Genomic DNA, 19,203 nt, shown 5'->3' with positions numbered 1-19,203 from the left:
ATAGGCAAGATCAACAATGAGTGTTACAGAAAACAATTTCAAAATTTCAAAACATGCAAATTTTATTTAAAATCAATAAATTAATGTGGGGTTTTCTCTTGAACTAAAACTTTTGTGTTTAATCTACTTTTAACAATATTTGATCTGTGCTGTTTTCTGGAGGAATAAAAGTACCCTAATATTTGCAGTGGCAAGGTTAAAATCACACCTTCTTATACTCCATGAATTGTGTATTCCTGAGAGCAAAGTTAGAGAAAAATCTAAAATAAAATCCCTGCTTTTAATAGCACTTGAGACTACTTGCCACTTTTCAGAAGGCACGCAGCAGTGTGCAGGATTGGGCCCATACGTCTTGGATCAGTGAAAAAAACTATGAAAGCAACAAGTTTGTGAGTTGCTAAGTTCTGCTTGATTGCTTGCTTGCTTTCCCCTAAGGCTGTCTGGGGTTTTAATCTAAATTTCTGAAGTTTATGATTTCTCCTGTGCTGGTTTTTTTTTTGATGTTTTTTAGATGTTGGGGGAAAGTAGAACAGGATTGAGAAATTTTATAAGATCCATGTTAGATTTTCTATTTTAAGGTGTCAAGCTAAGTGCATTGCTCTTTTCAAAAGATAGTCTAATGAAAGTAAAATTAGTCCAGAAAGTCAATTTGGGACTTAGTTTCGTATCTTTTTCACTCAAAATACATGTAAGATCAAGCTATCAAAAAATAAAATAAAACCAGGCTTGGTCCCTAGAAGGCTTAAGAATTGTTCACCTGTTTGCTTAATTTATTCTTTTTTAATGTGGTTAGCATCTAAATAAACCTTATCAAACATTTCTTGCTCTGCTCACAATTGTCTGACCTCCTAGTTGAAAATCTGAGCCCTAACTTGGTTCATGGATGAGTAATCACAGCAGGTCCACAGCAGAACCTATCCTAGAACTACAAATATATCATCTGTAGCATTGTAAATCAAAGCCTCAAAGAGCATCGTTTAGCCTGAAGCTAAAATTGCTTGTTTATCAGATGGTGCCTAGCTTAGCATGGAGCAGTTCCTTGTAAATCTCAGGGACCTTTTACAGCATATACTTAAGCAAGCATATTGGCTCCTGGGAGACTTTCTGAGAGCTTTAATGACTGCAGACTGCTAAAAGATCCAGGCCTTGGTTTAGTTAAGTGGTTAGTTGTATAGCTTGGCTCCATTTTGTAAACTCCCAAAGATAAGGTGTCTGCTTTATCTGAGGAAAGAGCAGGCATTAGTTTCTTCGGAAATCTTTATATCCTAAGTGTTAATGTTCTTGTGGCTTTTGGTATTTTGACCTTTGTCTGCTCACTTTTGATTTATGGTGGGAGCAGAATCTTTTTCCCCTAAGCCCTTCCTATGTTTTATAGCTGCTTTGAAAAGCACAGTGAAATACTCACAGCACAGCTTTTAAAAGTAGGTGTAAGGCTGCACTATTCATAAATACATTGTACAGCTCAGGACACTCTAATAACAAGGAGGTAAGAAGACCACCCATTTTATTTCCTATTATTATTTGCTATTTTATTTCCTAATAAAATGGGTGGTCACAATGACTCCACAGACCACCACTCAGTGCAGCCCGGGTCAAAGCCCAGGCTCTTTGCTCCGCTTGGCACCTAGCCCTAGTGTGACAGAAAGGCTCGAAGGGTCCAGCTGGAAAGTGGTGGCAGCACTGGGAAATCACCCCTCGGCTCCCTTTGGTTTATCACTTGGAGAAGCACTCACTATGGTCTTGAATTGGCTGGATTTCACACTAAGACACAATGGTCAGGCAGCTACTTGCTGATAGATACTTGCACACACTTGATGTAATTTGCTAATTGTAGAGCCTGTTATCTGGTTCTCTCACTTTTTGATTTGAATTAATTAGAGTTCACCTCGATATAGCCACCTGCTGTGCTGTCACATGCAGCATACATTGGTACAACAAAAACAAGGAATTTCTTTAATAGGCTTATTCAAGCAAAATGTGCTCCCACTTAGATGTGTGAAATGGCATCACTACAATGTCATAGACTAAAAAGGGGAATATCATTTATTTCAGCTGGCATGATAATGATGCAAATGAGAGGAAAAAAATGGTCCATTGCATTTATAGGCAGAAGACCCAATACATTTAAAATGTAATTTGACTTTACCAATTATTCAATATCTTTGAGTCTTTCTCACCTTCCGTATTTTTTTCCCTTGCTCCAAGTGAAAAGCAAGATCTGATTTTTGTTGCTGTTAGAAGCAGTATTAACATTTTTTAAACCAAGAATTTTCACTGGTCTTCTGAGTGCAAACCTCCTCCCACACCAATACAAGGATTTGCCCACATTCCTGTGGGTAAGCACACGCCACTTATCATAGAACTGAAAATAGACTCCCTTGCTGCATGTTTTTCAAAGAGAGCAAATAATTATAACACACAGCGAAGGAAAAGCTAAATAACTTTAAAAGTGCACAGAAGCAGCTGTCTTTTCAAAGCTGCTAGTTTCAGACTACATTTTCATTAGGTATTTGATGTAGGCAATGACAGACTTATTTGTGTACATAATTGTGTTTGTTCACTTTCTTCTGTTTTAATAAGAGTATGTTACAAACTGTATTTTCTTACACACAGCCCGAGTCAGTAGACTTTTGTGCAAAAGATGTCAGGACATATGAAGCACATCTGGAGATATTTTTTCAGCACAGGATCAGTAATGGGTGACATATTTACTCTACTACTGTTAGGCTGGCTTTGAACTACCTGTTGCTGTCTAAATTGGGTTGCCAGGAGCTCAGGGCAAAATAATTAACCCTGGCTGCTATATCCTGCGGGTACATCACTCTTTCACCTAAAATTCAGCTTCTGTGCCCTGTTCAGGACCATTCACTATCCTGCATCTGACCTGGATATTCAGTCAGGGACATCATGTCTGGACACAGAGGAACGTCTTTAAAAATGACATGTACTCTATAGAAGATACAACATCGATACTGTTGATAGGAGAAATTGTGATAGCTTCTGATTTTTACTGGAAGGCAAAAGAAAAATAAAACAGGAATTACAGACACAAAATTACATCCAGATAGCTGGATATATAGAGGTATCACATGGCTCATATCAATTTCTCTTTTTGAGAATAATCCATACTGGCCTAGTAGAGGGATTTTAACACTGTCCATGGTTTCACAGGAGACTTTCCGTGGCCTTATAAAAAATGTGTAATTTCCAGTAAATAAATTTAATCTTATAAATACAGACTTCTACTAATAACAATATTTGGCATGGTTTGACGCTTTATAAATTCAGAGCACTGTATCACTGGAATCTTTAACTCCATTCTCCTTCTGTAATGGAAGTGTCAATATTCTCATTTGGCAAATTGAGAAATTGAAATAGAGCAGCAAATTTGGTTACCCAGGATCACTATAGCTGTAATTTAATGAAACATGTGGCTGCTGCTTGCACCAGCAAGGGCTGCTCCTACCAACAGGGCACTGTGCCACAGAAGCTGCAAATTCCATCCAGGACCTTGGGTAAATGTTGCTGCCTTAGCTATTACTTTAGGTATAATTTCTTGTGTTACAATTATGCCTTTGGATGTGTGCGGCAAGGTCAAAATTAAGATTTCTTTCTTCCAAAAGCAGTGCCATTTCTCCTATTTTGCTGTACGCGTCCATTTAGGTTTTCCCACCTAAAACACACACAAGAGATAATGCCTGTCAATACAGACACACACACATAAAAAACCAAAAGCTGTGCATGTATGCAAGAGTGCACTAAGAATGGAGTTAGCAGGAAGGCAAACAGAAATATTCTGTGCTTTAAACTTTGAAATCAAAGAACTGGGAGAAGGCTTCGCTTAGTAAACATTGCCCAGTTGTTGATGCAAGTTGTTTTAGAGAGCTTAAGGCAAAAAATCCAGAGAAAGAGAAAAGGAAGACATTTGAGCCTTCCAGTAACTTATCCTACAGCTGGATTCAGGGTTTGGTCACTGGTCTCTCTTTTTCCTTTCAACATCTTTTCCCTCATGTCAGGCTCCCAGGCTTGGCGCAGCCTGACTCTGTCACTTTGATTCTGTTTAGATTTCAGGTCCAGAGTCTGGGTTTAAATCTTTATTCTATACAATGCAAAATATAAAATGACCAAATTCATAAAATATATTTATCAGAGAAAGAATCATAACATCCAGCAAAGGTTTAATCTCCTAATGCCTGTGAGCAGAAGAGTATAATCCTGGACCAACTGAAGCTGAGTGCAAAAACTCCACTGCACCAGTTTGCCTCGAGACCTGCTCATTTCTGCATGACTCTATTCTTAAGAGCATCCATTACTTCCAAATATATTGAAAATTAATATTCTTGTTACTATATAGAATTTATTGTGTTGGTGTTAGTAAGAACTAGGCAAGAGTTCTAAACTTAAAGGCAAACAATTTTAAAACAGACAAATGGTGCTAATTTTTAACAGTGAGGATAAATCAAACTCCTACAAGGAGTAATGGTTTCTCCAGCTCTGGAAACCTCCTAGTTGAAGTCTGAAAGCAGCTCTGGAAGGTTATCAGGTCAAACAAATATTCAGCCAGTACTACAATAGCAGGCTAAATTTATCAATACATTGATGTTAAAATATAGATGCTAATAGAGGTGGCGCAGTACTTTTTTCCTGCACTGGCACTGAGGAATCACAGGAACAGCTTCAAATTGAGAGAAAGTGGGAGAGTTACAAAGTTCCAGTTTTACCCTAGCTACAGAAATATTTCTAAATGGAAAAAAAGGCTGAATTCATAAATACTTATTAAAGAAGACTATTTCTAAAGTGCTCCTGGTGGTTATCTGCTAGCTGTGGGACTTCAAAGCATTCCCACACCTAGGCATACTTCTTTTTGTCTGAGTAGGTCGTTGCCATTGATTTCACTGGGCAAAAATTTTAACCCAAATTTTAGGGAGAATAATATTTCTACCAGCCTTTACTGAAGTGTTTTGCAGATGTGAACCATCTCACAAGTAATAAGTTTATTACTCGCAAGTATGAGTTTATGTGTGGTTTGTTTTGGAGGAGACATGACTGACTTGAGCATCAAAACCCAGACAAGGAAAAGAGGGGCAAGTAAGAGAAGCTGCTTTGCTTTAAGGCAAGCTGAGGAATACTGGGGTTATTTCTGCTCACGCAGGAGAACACCTTTATTTAGACTATGGAGCCTTTTGGTGGCAGACATGCAGTGCCCAGATTTGTTTACAGAGCATGTCATAATTACGGCTGTTAAAATAATACCACTGGAAAATGTTTTACTGATTTTTTTTCCTGTTTGATTAGCCCTGGGGGATAACAAACCTTCTCTAAACCAGGAAACCTGTAAAACTCTGCTTTGATAAAGCAGAGCTCCTTCATTGCTTTAGCAAAGCCCCACTGCTCAGCACGCAGCTTAGTGAGACACAGTATGAGGGGCTGGGTCCCTTACCCAGGCGTTCAGCCATAGGTCCCTGCCATCAGTGCTTCAGTGAAACCGCTGCTGCTGCTCTATGGGGAAATAAAGAAGCCAAATATACTTTTCCCTTCTTCTTCCATCTTTGGAGAAGAGAGGAGAACTTGTTGCAGAGAAACAAACAGTGATTTCCATGTTTCAGTCCCACAAGGTTTGGTGAGACTGCACATCACTCAACATTTCCATATATACAGAGGGTGGGATAAAGACAAATCCTGCCTTAGACTGCAATAAGATCACTGCACCTGCAGAGAAGGAGGTGGCAATGATACTGACTAACACAGTCAACAGTCTCTGAATTTGTCCTTGGGAATAAAAGGGGCTTGAGCTTGTAAGACATAAGAAGCGCAATAGGTAATCTGTCATTCAGCACAGGTAACTTCAATTTTTTTCTTCCTCCATGTTTCCAGTCAGGCCAGTCTCATCAGTGACACCAAGGCACCAGCAGTAAGGTAGGTGGCTTGCATTTGCTGTTGGCTATTTATTACGTACTTTTACATTGATCTGTAAATACATCCGGGAGCACTCACACCATCTGCTGTGCATTTGCCAGTCACTGAGTGGATGGTGGACATCTGGGGTGTCACTGGGTTTTGTTGATTTTTCCCCCATTAGAGCTACTGTTTCCTTTTTTATGTGAGCAAAGAGCCAGGCTGACTGCAGTGAAAAGGTGGCTGGGTGTATGCAACACTACCTCCAAATCCTCAGGATCTGAGTTTTCTCCCAGGCTTCCTTCCACTTTGTAGAGCTCAGAGTACAAAACTAGCATGAAACATAAAAGGACCAACCATAGTGCTCCCTTGCAGTATGAATGGCAATATTAAATGATAATGTGGCAGACAAACTGGTGTATTTCCTGCATGTCCAAGACATCACAAAACCCCAGATTTGGGGAGGAAACAAAAAACAAAACACATTTAATTTAATGCATTCCCCCAAATTGTGTTTTGGGAGCTATTACACACCCACTGACACAGATGGGGAAAGCCAAGGCTGCTTGTCTGAGCTCCAGAACCAGAGTCAGAATATTGATTAATACTCTTCAGAAAATCCCCTTTTTGTCACAAGTGGTTCGACCTTCCCCACTCTTTTTCCTGTGTATCTGTTATCTGCACACTCAGAAATACACAGCTTCTCACAAGTATGTTCTCTAGAATCACCAACACTGTACTATCATAAATCATGTTTAAGCCCTGACTTTTGGAAGAACTAAAAATAGTAATATATTGATTTTAGCATAATAACTTCAAGATTATTTGGAGCATATTTGGTTTGTGTTTCCAAGATAAGCATCTTCTAGACTGAAAATTAAACTTCAGAGATTGTTATATGATTCCAGCTACTAGTGCGCGAAAGAAACCACACTGGTGTCATGAGAAGTAAAATAATCACTCCCAGCTCCCAGCATTTCCTGCTTTGAAGCTGCTTTACAGTGGTGAGGCACAAGCACAGGGTGCCCAGAGAAGCTGTGGCTGCCCCATCCCTGGCAGTGTTCAAGGCCAGGCTGGACAGGGCTTTGAGCAACCTGATCTAGTGGAAGGTGTCTCTGACCATGGCAGGGGGGATGGAACTAAATGACCTTAAGGTGCAGTCCAACCCAAACCATTCTATGATTCTATGATCCTGCCCTACAGAAATTGCAAGTGCTGCCACAAGGACTTCCCTGTGCTGGGAGAGGTAAGTGCAGGCATGAAGCGAAGGTGCTCAAGGCAAGCTCCAGTGCACAGGGGACTCTTGCTGAAGGGGCCATTCTGTTGCTCAGCCCCTCTACCTCTGAGGCACATGGCCTTCACCTACCAAAAGTATGGTTTACTGGGGCTAGAGAAAACTAATTGCAGCTTCTAAACATAGCTGTGGCTGTGCCCAATATAATAATTCTAGTCTGTGGGAGCTGACAAGTTATTTGGGTGTACGCAGCTTTGCATAGCACACATGCGTAGTTTTTTCACATTTTCCAAGTGATTTGCCATACGGCACCCTTCTTAGAGATTCTGCCATTAAGTTTTTATAAACCTGTTATTTCCTATGACTCATAGTTCACAACATACATAAGTAAAAGACATGTAATCATCATACTCATCAAGCTTCTCCGATACTGGGCTTCTGATACCTTTCTGAACAGTTAACTGCAAAACAGCATTGATAGCGCTGCAGTTCAGTGCCTATTGCAGAGACATTGCTCAAGGTCACACCTGGCAGACAGTGGAACTGTTTGCCTAGCATGCACTGTACCAAAACATGTTTTCCAGGAAGTTTGCTTTGCTTTTAGCTCTACAATAGTACACCAAAAGAATATCAAAATTAGCATGGGGCCTGTAAGCTTTGCTAGCCATAACAAGTTCATAGATCATTGTAACACTGTTCTTGAGTCAGTTATTACACCATGCTCTATAAATATGTTAGAATACCAGGGCAGGTTTCAAGAAGTCACTGTGACTTACATCGTGATCCTCCTCAGGGAGGGAGGGAGGGAAGGAAGACTTGTTTTCCCACCTTCTGTGGGCTGCTGCTGTTTCCAGGAAAACAAACAAGGTACAGAGTGATTGCACATTAATTCAACGCTGTAAATGCATTGCATTCAGTTTTCTTTCAGAAATGTCTCTTGCATTTCATCTAAGGTAAATTGTCAATATTAGAAAATATACAATTGCAACCGGGTCACAAGAAATCCAAGAATAGCTTTTATATTTCATGACTTGTACAGGATTGCAGATATTCCCTTACCTTCAAGTTTTACTTTTCTATTTTCTTCATGGAATTTTTCTCATCATTTCTCTGCTCACAGCCTTGCTGCCTGCAGAATGCTGGTAGAGATGAGATATACATCCCATTCTGGTGTCGTAAACTAAATGAAAATAAATACTGCTTATCACTCGCTCTCAGCCTATTTTCTTTCTCATTCTGTTGCTTCTCAGTGTAATATAGCATTACAGCCATTTCTGTCTGTATGGGAATCATGGACCCATTGGAATGGACCCATCATGGAATCATTTTCATTCTGAAATGGCTGTGAATTTCAAATTCATGCTATATGTGCAGAACAGTTAGGAGCAAGACATTTGTACAATCATCTGCAAGTGTTTGTCTGTAATGAATTAGTACCAAAATAAATTAATTTGTATCACTCCTCCATCTGGATTATATTTGGTGGGGAAATCAAGACAGTCAGGGTTAGAGAGAGGAGTCTTAGTACAAACCTAAGATGCTCAGTGTTATAGACAGTTTAAAAGCTATGCTTGATAGGATATACTGACATTTTAATTCACTTCTTAAGGTTTCTAATTTTCTATCTGAATTGCAAAATAAGAATACTATAACAGGGTTTTGTTGATAACAGTTTCACAGATGATGGAGAATGGAATTTTTTTGTTTGTTTGTTTGAGGCAGAATGAGCAGTCCATTCTTTTGCTTGACCTCTCCATATCTGGAGAATATGTAAACATATTGAAACTTTGTGGTGTTCTACAGTGGGGGAATGAAGTGCATCGATTGCTTGCAATTATTAGCTAGAGTGGGATAAGCCTTCTCCTTATTATGCAGATTAGTGAAGCTCTCAGTTCCAACATATTGTACAGATGCAGGAGAGCAGCTGCTCTTACAGATGGCAAGTACACAGCTCCATTAGTATGTATCTATTGTCTGCTCTTGGCTTGCTCAGAGGATGGAGAGGATGGGTAAAGAGGAATTGTCACACAGTAAAATGTAAAGGAGAACAGGCACTCTTAAAAATCCATACCCAAGAGACTATTTACACAGAAGGACAGACAGCAATCAAATTAAAAGTCTACCCTAAATAAGGACTTTCGTAAGTCACAATTAAGCTTCTATAGTTTTAAAATATACTAACCACTACGACCAAGGAATAGAATTCAGATTTCACAACTAAATGGTACTAAATAAAAAGAAATCCTTGAAGGTTCATTGAAAATTTGGTCATGTATTGCGCCTGTCCAAAGCTTCCTTTAACAGAACCTTTGCCCTCCAAAAACATCTCACTACCCCAAAGAACAAATCCTCACTTATTTTTCATAACATAAAAGACAGAAAAGCAGAACTGTGCTTCACTTCTTAAGCTTTTCACCATAAGAATACAGCATTTCATGCAATTTTTTGCATTAATGAGAGCTGAAGCAGCTAAATTTAAGTTAGTATAGACAGCACTGATTGTGCACCTATGTCAATTATTCTTTGTGAAAATGCTAAACAGAACATTCGTTAACCATGTGGTAATTTTTAATGCGATGAACAATTCCTGAGGAAACATACAGCTACAGGCTGACTGCTGAAAATAGTCTAGTAAAGAACAATTATTTATAACACAATCTGTGGCTGGATGCACGAATTATGGTTGTACCGGAAGGTTTTATGCTATACTTAACATACAGTTTATTTTTATTTAGCACAGAGATGACTTAGAGTGAAAAAGAGTGATTAGGTACAAATTAAGAAGGTGGTAAAGCCTAAGTTATGGTCTCATTCCAATCTGAAAGTCTGGGAAGCCAAAGATGCCTAACCAAGTGCAAGGGAAAGAAAAAATATATATAAAGAAGCCCATACAAACAAACCATCAGGTCCATATAAAATTTAGGAGGTATTTGTCCTTAGTAACAAGCTTTTACTCAAGATAATCTCAAAAGATGACTTGCCTATGAACAAAGTCCATTACACCTGTTCTCATGACTTGCAGGCCCTGGAGATCAGCTGCACAGTGCCTGGGCTATGAGGTGCCCTTGCTGCCTTTCATCGCTAAGTCTGGGGTCCTCTGTGTTCAGGGAGAAATTACTTAGTTTATTTTGAGCATTGATTTTAGAAGTAAAATACTAAAGGGTACACAAAGCACTGCCGGGTGAAACTGCTGCATTTGCTTGAATCCTTCATCTGAATGTCACCCAGACAAAAACTGTCAAAAGCATGGAGTGAGCACCCTGTTTCAAAGATGTTGAATTTCCACAAGAACTTAAAAACACAAACGTAAGATATGAAAATGATAAGGGAAGAAGACTGTTTTGAGCTGGCCAAGAGCAGAATATTTTTCTCACAGAAAACCGGAAAAAAAGTATAATTTAATTTTTTTAGTGGTTTGGATGTTTTTATGTGAATATAGGTGGTGTCAGGCTATCCAAATGTGCATCCACTCTTCTAAGCTTGATCCGATCAAAATGAACATTCATTGAGAAGTTGTTCTGCTTCTCTTTAAGCCTTACTTCCTAACTAGATATGGATTTACTTAAGGAAAAGATTAATGTTTTCAGAAGGTTAAATAACAGATCTTTCCTTCTGACAGCGATGATTTTTATTTCTGCCCAACAGAAGAGAGTAGCTACACCAGGACACTAGGGTGGCTTTCCTGCTCCAGAGATGAAAGTTGAAAGTATGTCCAGGAGCTCATGCTGTGAGCTCTGAGTCTAAAATAAATTTAAAGCAGTTTTGAGCCTCTGGGCAAGGCAAATATGCAGAGCGCAGATGCTCAGATCTCTTCAGACAATGAGCTGTGTGAGCATCACCATGTCAGGCAGCATCTCAGGCAGCCCCTATGAGAAACTCCAGTGTCTGGAGATCTATAGATTAGTAGTACATTCAAATTAATCTTGTATCTGGTCTCACAGATTAAATGGATACACTTGAAAGATTTTGCTTTGAACGAGTCTTACAGGATTTGGGCTTAGATGAGAGCAGAATTTTTACTTTCCTCCCAACCGCATCCTGTGCATCTGAGTCTGCAGCACATGGCTCGGTCTGAGAGTGACCATCCAATCCCATCAGTCCCCCTCTTCTTAAAGGCTATTGTTTCTATGTTAATCCAGGCAAAAATAAATCCCCAAGTATAAGGAATACTAATTTTGTTCCTATAGCTTTTTTTTTCCATTATTGATGACAAATGTTCCTAAAACTGATACGATCATCATACAAAGGTAACACATTGTTTAGGCTGAAAAAAAATACTATGTGGTGGGCTGCTTGGCTCTAAATATTTACTAGGTCATTAATTTTCTTCTTCTTACCTGGTGGGTTTTTTTTTTTTAATCTTTGCTGAACTGCTTTTTTCATGTTAATAGAACCTAAAAGTCTGTGCTTTCTTCAGAGCATGTGACAATAAATTCCAGTGCAGTATCCTGAGACTATAGCTTAATATAAAGAGAACATTCTCCTTTTCATGCTTTTCTGTTTGGTAGTTTATCTATAGAAAAATGTACAGGTTACATGAAACACATGAAAAGGAGCAATGCACTTCAAATTGTAAATTTGAGGGTTTTCCAATGCTATTTGATATGGAAGATAATTTTGTTGAAACCTATTATGCCTTAAGAGATCCTTGAATTGAATTCCAAGATTAAGTCTCCAGATGCCTCCAATATAAAAAAAAAAAAATTGAGAAACGCAAAGATCTATCTTTGTTTGTTCTGAATTTAGAGGGCTTTAATTCAACCTCTCTCTAATCCTAACAACCAGGGCTATGCCCTAATTTTACCTGGGTTCAGGTTTTAATTTTAATACTGTACTGCTAATATACTAGATTCAATAACCACATAGCACCACATTCATTTGCAAATTTCTAATACTTATGGTCAGGACGGTACTGTTTACGAATCAGGCAAGCATAGAAGGAGAGATACATTTTCATCAGCACAGCACAAAAACAGTAGCAGAATCCCTGCCTGGAAATGTTTGCCATACAAAACCTCCTAAACACAAGCCAAAGTATAATCAGAATTGGCTATTATGAGCCTAGGAAATCAAAATAGTTTTTCCTGGATTCTTGTTCTAACAATACAGAACCGGGGTTTTGAGATACAAAAAATGATATTACACATCTCTAGGTTTTTTTTTAATCGATTGTCTTGCCAAAAACAACTTGTGCAAAGAACAATCTCCATTATCTTATCAGGGACATAGGGTAACAAGCTGCCAGTGAACAGGTTGTGCAAAACAGGGGAGATAGACAGAGACATCTTTTGCAAAAATCTCAACTCAGTGCTCTGAAATGAAAGGTTGTGATAAAGTACTCTCTCTCGATTTGAAATAAACAGCTAATAAAATGGAAATCTTATAAAGTCATATCCTTTAAAAATGAAATCCATAAATAACCTATTTGACATAATTTTAATAATAGTGTTAAACAGAACACATGCATTAATACACTTTCTCACTCCATGTACGTAATAGTAAAGATCTCATTCAAGAGACCATGGAAAATACATGGAATGTTATTTTGGAAAGATAAAGGGCTTTTCTGATGTTGCTCAAGCAAGCAAAATCAGACAAAACCACTTTGTGTTCCTATTTGTAAATCTAGGATATGCACAGCCAACTTCCTGGGACTCACAGCTTTCCAGAAGAAACCTTCATGTGTGAAAGCCATGCATGAAGCAAAATTTGATGACAAGGAGTTCAAGATTTCTGAACTGAACCTGTTGAGTTTTAAGTGTTCAATATTCTAAGTGTCCTCCACTTAAAAAAAAAAAAAAAACCCAGGGCTGCATTTCATTATTTAATTGTGTTTTTTACTAAAGCAAAGAACCTCCAAAACAACTTTCAATAGGGTTAAGTCATGCAATACAAATGGTCATTATTTTCAGTGTCACCTGCAACTTCTATGCTATGCTGAGGTTGGATGAGCTTTTATAGACATTTGTACTCCACCATGCAAGAATATGAAATCTTGATGACCAAAATGTACTGTATTTTTTTCCTGTTGATTTACTTTAGAGAATAAAAACATATTTAATATGGAAACAGTTGAGGGCAGAAAAACATCCTCATCTCCCCATTTTTGCTACATTCAGGCAAGAGCTGCTCTTTCAGAACTTAACTCTAGCCAGTCTGTTATATTTGGTTGGTTAGGGTAAAATTTCTGCTCTGGGGTCAAATAATTTCTAACAGTATCCATCTAGCATAAAAATTCACTGTCACGGGTATCATAAAGGCCAGCACTTTAGGGTTCATAAAAAGATGGAAATCCGACCTACATAATACACTCACCCATTTTTGAAATAACTTTTTGTAAATGCTTTACTTATACTTCAAAGCTTTTCCAAATTTCAGATTTTTTCCCATTTCACACTAGAGAAAACTTCTCAAATTCTTTTTTCAAAGGAAGCAATACTTTTCTAGGCTTTTCAAAAACCTTCTTACCAGGGAAATCCCATGGGATAGGGTACAAGATGACTGAAGACTGTGTGAGGACAAAAAAATCTTTAAAAAAAAATGAATATATGAATATATATATATATATATATTCTAGACTATTTGCTACCTAACAGTAATTTCTCAGGGTTGTGTGTAATGAAGAGGATTCCAGAGCGTCTCAGAAGCCATTTAGTCAGAATTATTGTGGAAGAACAAGGAAACCTCAGAACAGCAGTGACCTCTTCCAGCACAAGGCTCTGGTGCTTCAGCTTTTAGCAGACCTGAACACCAGAAGAGACTTCTCTGGGCTAGCATTACTCACTTCTATTGATGGAAACAATTCACATAACTGAAGGGAGCTGGAAAACAAAACATTACACCTAACAGCTGGCCCAAATTCTCCTACTGAAATAAAAACCTCACACAGCTCTTCAAACAATAGTCCTTATGTACCAAAATGTGTTGTATCATTCATGATTCCCAGTGCAATGTTTCCATGCCGTATAAAACTTACATTTCCACATTTCTTTCCCTGATGAGGTTAGTAAAATAATTTATGCAAAATAAATGAGAACACAGAAAGGTCAATCAGGGCACATAAACTACAGGAGGGGGTTGCTGGTTTTGTTTTGATTTCTTCTTCCAGACCACTGTTTAAATCTCTAGATATCAAGAAAGCTTAAGAGAGATAGATAACAGACAACAACTGAGCTGAAGTCAGATGCCCTTAAGATTTCAGAACTTCTGTATTTTAAGCAAATTACTTTCAAGACAAATCCTGTCTAAATGAATAGAAGTATAGAGTTAAAAAAAATCTTCAAATGTGTTCAAATACTCCATGTAAACAAAACAAAACTTAAAAACCAAAATAATTAAAACTCAGCTGTAGATAATGGAAGATTTTTCTGTTTAAAATAATATTATGAAATTATGACTAACATGGAAGAACCTAGCCCAAAACAGCAAAAGCTAAGTAAATTCAGCTAATTTTGTTCTCGAACAGCAGTAATATGACAGTCATAGCTAAAAGAAATCACAAATTATAGGCAGCATCTAAATGCTCTGTATTGGGGTTTTCACCTTTGATTATTCACCTTTTACTTATGGTATTTCTAAGTGGGGAAATAATTCTGTAAACTCACAACTTTCACATTCAGTTTGCTGTAAATATATTAAAAAAAGTGTACAGATATTAGTTATAGTAGAAAAACAATATTACAGGTGATTGTGTGCTCATTAAGCATTGCATAAATTTTTTATTATACAGGAAGCTTTTAACGTTTTTAGGAAGGCAGTTCTGTAGCTAAGACTTGGACTAGAGCTTGGCAAACGGGAAAGTGAACAAAGTCTGACTCAGTCAGTGCCTCTCCTTGCTTCTGCTTCCAGCTATGAAGTGCAAACACCTCTTCTCACCTTGTTTGTTTAGCTCAAACTCTTTGGAACGGTATTTTCACCATAGAATTGTACCACAATCTCCTCGAGAGCTCCTATGTATTTTTCTGTTGCAAATTAACAATGTAATACTGAAAATCAGTCACAATAAGAGGAGGTAATTTGTCCTGGTTCCTGTTACGATTCCCTTTTAGCGCAGCTGAGCCCTCACAGGCTTGTGACTGTCAAGCATTAGACTGCTGAGAAGTCAAGATACCTCCCCTGGCACTGGCTTCCTGCACAATCAGCGCAGGGGCACCCTAGAAAGGGGAGCTACTGAACAACAGAGACCAGCCAGAAGACAAATGTGAGGAAAACAAGTGTTTATGCTCCCTGCCATATGTATTTGTTGGAAGCCATGAGTGGTTTCCACAAGGCACGCTCCTGAGAAACAGACAAGCAGGTGAAGAGATGGAAAGTGGCACTAGGCACCACTCAACTTTCCCTGCCCTTCCAGACCTGAGATTCTGGCTCATTTTACAGTGACCTGTCTCCTCCCAAACCTTACAGGCTCCCTCTGTTCCTCTCTCTGAATAAAGGGGTTCAGCTTCAAGTAACGTTTCCCTTGACAAGTGAAGCATTGCTAAGTGTGAAACACTTGTTCCCCTTCTCTGTCAGTCAGCACTGCAGGTTCTCAGCAGTCAGACACCTGAATCCTACAAAAGATGAGGTGCCAGGAGCATGTTCTCTTTCCTAAATACTGTTTTTAAGACATCTGAAACAGCATACCTCTCATCTTGTCACCAGAGGTGAGCTCTCAGCTACTGAGAGCCTACTTTTTCCCCGAACTTTAGAATATAGGTCATACAGTAATTTTGAAATACCACTGTAAAGCTCTACACAAACATTTCTTCTCCAAACAGTTGTAACATATATCAGAACATATTAGCAGAAATTCAGTGGTATGGGTTCTAAGAGCCAGACTGTGTCCAAAGTAGACAGTCCATCAACCTGATCTTGGTGCTGCATATGTTACTGACCAAACAAATCAGGGATTGGTGACACCTGCTGTTTTTACACCTGGGAAAGGAGACATATAGAGAGAGCTATAGAATGATAAAGGAATGATATATAGATGTATATAATGTTGTGGCTCTTAACAAGAGATTGTTTTTCCACCTCAATCAGGACAAGCCTCTGCAGAGACTTGCAGCACTTCCCTGAGCCAGCAGTCTCAGATGTTTCTTCTGGGCTTGATAATGAGGCCCTGACTCTGTTTACATCAATACTGTCTTCTTCAGTCATGATAGAATTCCCATCAATGTCACACTGATACTAGTGGGGACTGCAATTGCCTTAGAAATACCCAGAGTAAAGCTGTATCAGAACTTGACTTTTACTAACTCCTTACCCAATCACGCAAATGCAGATGCTTGGCCAGGAGGGAGGAAGAAGCTTGGGAAGAACAGTATCATATATTATCAGCATTTCTACTGAACAGGATTTCTGACCATTTCAGTGAAAAACAAATGATCACTTATACCAATAGTGTGATAAAACTGCTTACAAGATAATGCACTCTGAGCAAGCCTCCTCTAACCTCTACCATCAAAAGAGTTCAGCTCGCTTAGAGTTTTAAGTTTACAAGAATAAAGTATCACCTAAAATCTAGGGCCATCACCCTTCAATATAAATTTTATTTAAAATACTTCTTGTAAGTGAAGAGCTTCCCCTTTGCATATGTGTGCTTGGCCTGCTTGGTGTTTGCAATGAAGGTGACACTCACAATATCCTGAAAACCACCAGAGACAAATAGACCCATTAGAGAGTCGGAGGACCTCCTTTAATTCTTTGTCTCACCCCCATATGTAATAATTTTGACTCTTTCATCATGCCACATGATAACACATCATGTATGTTGACCTAGTCAGCAATAGCAAACACACAAGTTATTTCAGTGCCCATAGTTTTGCGCTTGCTTGTTTTCCTAAAACAGACAAAGGGGCAAAGAAGTTATTTGTAGTGGGAACAACACTTGGAGTAACACAGTTGCTTGGCATGTGCTCCTCCAAGTACAGTACTAGTGACCTTTATATGAGTTACTAACTTAAAAATCTTGAAAATCACCCAAATTAACTTTTACAATGCAGCTCTTGGTATGAAGGACCAATACAGAACCCAACTGAAAGATCAGTAACCACTAGGGTATCATTAGTGTCTTGAAGTGACCAAAAAGAATTAATGATTTTGTGAGTATCATGCAAAAAGGAAGAATCCTGTTTGAATTACATAACAGATGTTCACTAGGATCCACCGTGCAGCCTGCATACACAGTTATGCTAATTTGGCACTGTTTCCCTTCAAGTTAGCTCTGAGTCATTAGAGCACGCAGCTAGTAGGTCCTTCTGTCTAACTAATAATTGCCTATTATTGATATTAATTAACATTTTTTGCACCTTCCCTCCGTTTTGACCTAGTATCTGTTGGTAGTCTAATCACAGTGGCCTATTAAAAGTCAAAATACGGAGGCCTATAGCAGTCACGAGCCATTTATCAAAAAGCAAACAAGGCCAATTAAACAGGCAGCCAGACAGTTGTCTTGATTTGCCGCTGACTGTTTCTTGATCACCATTATAAATTGCTAATCGGGCAGAAAGTGCTAAGCAGTGCATCTGCAGGGGGTGGTTATTGCTCATTCCCTGCCTGGTGACAGGTGAGGGAGGCTAGTGATGGTCTTATTGATGTGAACTGCCCATCAGTTGGTAGTTATTGTTAAAGTTCATGATGCTACAGCTGATCCTTTCCTGCTGAGAGTCAATCAAATTAATTAGTGCTAGAAATTCTTCTGTATTATTCTAACATAGAAATATGGAAGGAACATACTGTAATTTAGTTCCAGAGGCACTGGGAAGAAAAAAATCTCCATGTATTATAGAGGAGAGGGGGGAAAAAAAAAGAAAAGGAAAAAATCAAATATTGCTTCTTCCATTATTTTATAATAAGGGCTGCAGCTAAAGGTTTTTATAGCCACAGATCAAGAGATCATAATAGAAGCATATTGACAGATTTTTTTTCTGCAATACTCCAAGGAACTGGCTGTAGCAGGAAAATATATCAAAACCTTATCATCAGAGCTGAGATCTTCTGTGAAAAATCAATAAAGAGTTATACATGGTTTGAGTTTAAACAGTTCTCTGTAGTCATTTAAACATAGTGCATCTGTGCAGCTTTTTACCTCTGGAGACTGGTGTAGCCTAGCAACTGCAAGGCTTAAACCGATTAACTACAAATGAAGTACTGTACGCCTATCAAAGCAATTGCTCATGGTTGCCTTTGTTGCAGGGGCTGAGCTAATTGAACATGATACAGTATGAAGATAATTAACACCCATGAGTTTGTTAATTGCCTGTTAGCATTACAACACAGTCTCTGCATTTCTTTTTACCTTGTTCTTCTGCAGTACCTTCCTCCCTTAAAAGGGTGCATGACTTTTTTAGTTGACAATGATATCTTAGAGTTTATTAACCCTTTTCAAAGGGAAAAAAAAAAAACACATATAGTAATGAAGCAAATACATGCTCTTGTCAAACACAAACTCCCACTTAGTCCAAGCAATTTAAAGGAGAAAAAATTTGGTTTACATAGACTGTACAAAATATGTTTATTTTCAGGGCTAATTTATTTCAAGCAATGTAGCCATTATAAATGCTTTAAAATATCTTCTGTGGGCTGCTTTTATGACTCAGCTGCTCTGCCTTCTAAACTGAACGATAAATGTCTTTTAGGGTTGGAATACTAATTGAAGGCAGCATCTGGTCAGCAGCTGACCTCCCATACTTGTCTTTGTTGACTACCCAGTTAAAACTAACAGCTTATTTGCTTTATTTACCAGCTTCTCTTTCCGTTCTGGGGAGAGGAGGGCTAAGCTCAATTTTACTTATGCCAAAAGGTAGTGCCAACTAATACAAAATAAAATTGATTTTCCACAACCATTTAATCTGATATAGATTTAATCTGATATAGATTTAATCTGAGCAAATTCCTTTTGAATTGGTTATTGTGCTTGGGAAAGTATTTCATTTATTATACTATCTTCTAAATTTGTGAAGAATGCACATGAAAGCCCATAAAGACAATGTAATGCATGCCGTAAAACTATATAGGGCACTTCCTTATAAGGAGGCAATGGCTACAGGAAAGCAAAATAGACAAAAACAGTAGCATTTGGTTGCCATAGACGA

At 38.3% G+C, this 19,203-nt stretch overlaps 1 long non-coding RNA gene across 1 annotated transcript in view; it reads right to left on the bottom strand.

Annotated features, from left to right (window-relative positions):
• LOC134162251 (uncharacterized) overlaps window positions 1-19,203 on the bottom strand; it is a 155,305-nt gene that overhangs the window by 106,295 nt on the left and 29,807 nt on the right. The window contains exon 2 of the long non-coding RNA XR_009964267.1: window positions 8,189-8,296. This is a non-coding gene — a long non-coding RNA (uncharacterized LOC134162251). The remainder of the gene's footprint in view (window positions 1-8,188; window positions 8,297-19,203) is intronic.

This window comes from Pezoporus occidentalis, unplaced genomic scaffold (assembly GCF_034315485.1).
Source record: "Pezoporus occidentalis ecotype Australia unplaced genomic scaffold, CSIRO_AGI_Poc_V1 ctg184, whole genome shotgun sequence".
Classification (NCBI taxonomy): Eukaryota; Metazoa; Chordata; class Aves; order Psittaciformes; family Psittacidae; genus Pezoporus; species Pezoporus occidentalis.
The sequence above is the reverse complement of the archived record's forward strand: the minus strand, read 5'-3'. Positions and strand labels throughout refer to the sequence as shown.